This window comes from Dasypus novemcinctus, chromosome 3 (assembly GCF_030445035.2).
Source record: "Dasypus novemcinctus isolate mDasNov1 chromosome 3, mDasNov1.1.hap2, whole genome shotgun sequence".
Classification (NCBI taxonomy): domain Eukaryota; kingdom Metazoa; phylum Chordata; class Mammalia; order Cingulata; family Dasypodidae; genus Dasypus; species Dasypus novemcinctus.
Genome location: NC_080675.1, coordinates 83,762,710 through 83,767,118, shown reverse-complemented (window position 1 = coordinate 83,767,118; position 4,409 = coordinate 83,762,710). Strand labels below are relative to the sequence as shown.

Below are 4,409 nucleotides of genomic sequence, written 5' to 3'. Positions count from 1 at the left end.
AATCTTTAAAAAAAAAAGATTATATAGTTAGCTCAAGAAATTGAACTTATCCATTAAAAGGGTAAATTCTACATAGTCAATAAATAATATTCTTGCTGAATTATCATATTTGAGGAAAACTATATATAATATAAAATACCTAGGCAAATTCTCATCAATTGTATTTATGAATATAGATCTATTTTTAACTTCTTTGGGGCACCTTATTCTTGAAGGAAATTCTAATAAAAAATTAGTGCAGAGGAGGTGTAGCTCAGTGGTTGAGTGCCTGCTTTGTGTGTAGGAGGTCCCTGGTTCAATTCTTGGTACCTCCTAAAAAAAAAATTAGTTTACATGTCAAACTTCTTGTTTAGTTACAAGCTTAAGACAAGCTAGAGAAGTGGATGTGGCTCAAGTGATAAGGCCTCCGCCTACCATATGAGAGGACCCGGGTTAATCCATGGGGCCTCCTTGTGAAAAAGAAGAAGAGAAAACATGCCTGTGTGGTGGGCCAGTGCCCACTTGGCAAGCCAAGTGCCCGCGTAGTGAGCTGAGGGCCCACGCGGTGAACCGAGTGCCCTCATGGCTAAAGGAATGCCCATGTGGGTGCCCGCCTAGTGAGCCAAGTGCCCACGTGGTGAGCTGGGTGCCCATGTGAGTGCCTGAGTGGGAAGCCAGTGCCTGGGTGGTGAGCCGAGTGCCCACACAGCAAGCCGAGTGCCTACGTGGTGAGCCAGTGCCTGTGCAAGTGAGTCACACAGCAAGATGATGACGCAACAAGATAGACCAGGGACTGAGATAGTGCAATCGACAGGGAACCTCTCCATATCAGAGGTCCCCAGGATTGAATCCAGGTGAATTGTAGAGGAGAAAGATGAGAAGAGAAGACAAAAAAGAGAGAAATAGATACAGAAAGATCACACAGCAAATGGACACTGACAGCAAGAACAGCAGGGCAGGGGAGGGAGAGGGGATGGGAAAAAAAGATCAATTAATTAAAAAAAAGAAAAGCTAAACTTATCTAGATGCAAATATTTTACTAACCAGTATGAACAACAGCTAGAAATTAAATTAGCCATATAGTATGATTAAGGTAATCAGTGGAGCCTGAGTCATAAATCAGGAAGAATAAGAAAAATGTTAATAATATGGAATAGAATTATACACTCTGGGACTCAATTTGCCACCCTACAGCCCAGAGCACAAATCCATTTACAGACCATAGTAGCTCATCTTAATAATATTTTACTGGCTTACAAATTTAATCCTTCGTTTGCTTCCTTTCCCTTATACTCTAAGACCAAAATCAAGATAAAAATGTTAAGTTTTTAAAAAGTAAAATATAAAATTTCTTTATGCCAACTGAACTATGTTAAAATATGTATGTGGCTATGAATAAAGACTATGGGAATAAATAAAATGAAATAATTGGTGTTTTAACAATGAGATTACAAGATTTTTTTTCAATAGTTTTGCAATACTGTTTTTACAAAAAGAAAACAGGAGAGCAATTTTTTAAAAAAATGTCTAATAAAATTTTTAATAAAATGACCCAGCATTTCCACTCCTAGGCATATACCCAAGATAAATGAAAACATATATCTGCACAAACATTTGCATATGAATGTTCATAGCAGCATAAGTCATAACTGTGAAAAAGTGGGGAAAAAACCAAATGTCTTTCAACTGGTAAATGGATAAGAAAATCTGGTATATCCATACAATGGAATACTGTTCATCAAAAAAAGGAAAGAAATACTGATACATGCTATAGCATGAATGAACCTTTATGACAGTATGCGAAGTGAAAGAAGTTAGACACAAAACTCCACATATTTTATGATTCCATTTATATTAAATGTCCACTATAAATAAATCCATAGAGACAGAAAGTAGAGTAGTGGATGCTAAGGGTTACGGGTAGGGGGAAAATAGGGAATAAACTGTTAATGGATATGGGGTTTCTTTTTGGAATGATAAAAATGTTATGGAATTAGATAGTGGTGATGTACAATCTGGTACAACATAATTGAAATATACAATACAGCAATATTGCATAACCCTGTGAATATACTGAAAACTACTGTACCCTTTAAAATGGTAAATTTTACAGTATATGAAGTATTTATCAATAATAAACAAGGAGATATGCTGGGACAATGGGGATGAATGAGAACTGAATGTATGGTCATTCTAGATCAGGTACTCAATGTGCTTCCAGTCCTAAAAGAGGAGTAACTGCAGTAAGTTGGGGTTCGAGAAGATGCCAAGATGTTTTCTCCTAGCCAAAATGTTTAAACCTGAAATCAAAAACATTAAAGGAAAGTGTATAGCAAATAATTTAACCTGGCCTTTGCTCTTGTCTTTTGAGAAGAAGTCTCTAGATCCTTAGACTGTCATGCCTAATAGGAGTGTCTTTGCCAGAGAGCCTTGGGCCAAGTCAGGTAGATGTGACAGATAAATATGATTTAGGGTGTGGTTGGGATCATGTGGTATCAGTCAAGTTCTGGAGATTGGCATCAGCCACATGGACAATCAATCACGCCTATGTGATGGAGTGCCAATAAAAACTCTATACACTGAAACTCGCATGAGCTTCCCTGGTTGGTGATACTCTATGTATATTGTCACACATTGATACTGTGAGAGTAACATAGGGGAGTGGACAACTGGAAGCTCCACGTTTGGTACTGTCCTAGACCCTGCCCTATGTGTCTCTTCCTTTGGCTGATTTTAAACTGTATACTTTCGCTGTAAAAAAAACATAATTGTGAATGTAACAACTTTCAATGAGTTCTGGGAGTACCTGTAGTGAATTATCAAACCTGAGGGTGATTTTGGGAACCCCTTAAACTTGCAATTGGTATAAGAAGTGAGGGTGGTCTTGTGGGACCACTCCCTCTAACTTTAGAATTAGCTAACTCTGAAAGAAAGACTATACTGATATTACATATCACTTCCAGAGTGTGACAGTTTGAAGTTATTTTATGACTCCCAAAAAGAAAAAGATTGTTTTTAAGCTAATCTATTCCTGTGTATATGGCACCCTTTGATTGCATTAAATTCAGTTGAGAAGTCTTTGATTAGATTACTTGATAAGATCACTTTAAGGCTTTTGATTGGACTACCTCAGTGAGGCGTAACTCAGGTTGAGTATCCACCCTTTGCTTGGTCTGATATAAACAGAAACACAGAAAGAGAGACACACAGGCAAGGGAAGTCACCATATTTGATCCTGCGATGTGAGAGAAAGGGCTCTAGTTCTGCCCACAGCTGAACTGTAAGGAGGGAAGCCCCTGAGAAGTTCAAAGAGCTGAGGTCCAGGGAGAGATGAGTCATATGCCTGATAGCTTGAAGCTGAACTTGGGAAGAAAGCAGAGCAGCCAGGACTGAGAGAGGAAGCCCAGAAAGAGACATTCTGTATGCCTGGTTGCCCACAGCTGAGCTCTGAGAGATAGTAGATTCTGGATGGGAAGGTAGAGGCCTCTGCAGAGATCAGGGGCCATCTTGATTTGCCATGTGTTCGGACAACAGTATCAACAGTAGCTGACTTTAGTGAGAAAGCACCTCTAATGGTGCCTTAATTTGGGTATTTCATGGCCCTAAAACTATAAACTTTTACCCCAAATAAATCCCTTCATAATAGTCAACCCATTTCTGGTACTTTGCATCAGTAGCCTTTGGCAAACTAAAACACAGATCTCCATTTTGCTTCATCTCTCCTAAACAATATGAAGCCAAAATTTGTGTTTTGGGTTCCATTAACATCCCTTATGCCACCCAGTTTTCTTTTGCTTCATCTCTCACAAAACAGTATTCAGGCAAAAATTATCATTATAATTCCATGTACATTCCTTTCATCTCTTGCCTCCCTGCCACTCTTGTATTCTTCTCAATGCTGTCTCTCTCAGTGCTATGACATAGTTGTCATTCATGATGTAAGTCTTCCTCATTGCTTTTTCCCTCACTGGTTCCCATCCAATTCAGCTTGCTGATTATCCTACTAACCCCATATTACTTTCTAAAATACCATTCTATTGCTAATGAACTTTCCTATAGCATTGGCCTTTCCCTAACAATCCATTTATCTTTTTGCCCTAAAGGAAGGGTAACTTTCTCCTGATAACACAGATCCCTTTCAAGACCAGGAAATGGAGCTAACATTCCCCTGGCTCTGTGCTAGAATTTTCAGACTATGGTTCTCCTCTCCTCCCACTCTGTTCACATCCTTTTGAAACAAGACTCTCTACCATCCATCACTTATTCTTTTTTTTTATCATATCAGGTCTGCTGTTGTCTCTTCTGTTTCATCTCACCGTATCATGTCTTTCATTCCTAGGAGCTCTGTTATTTTTCTATTCAGAATTTAAAATCAATTCTTCTTTGTTCTCACTCAGTGACTTCTCGGTGTCCTTTATCTTTTTAGTCAT

General features: G+C 38.6%; 1 non-coding gene across 1 annotated transcript; it reads left to right on the top strand.

Annotated features, from left to right (window-relative positions):
• The first annotated feature begins 242 nt into the window (after window positions 1–242).
• TRNAT-UGU (transfer RNA threonine (anticodon UGU)) lies at window positions 243–314 on the top strand. Its single transcript has one exon. It is a non-coding gene; the product is annotated as a tRNA-Thr (tRNA).
• The last annotated feature ends 4,095 nt before the right edge of the window (window positions 315–4,409 follow it).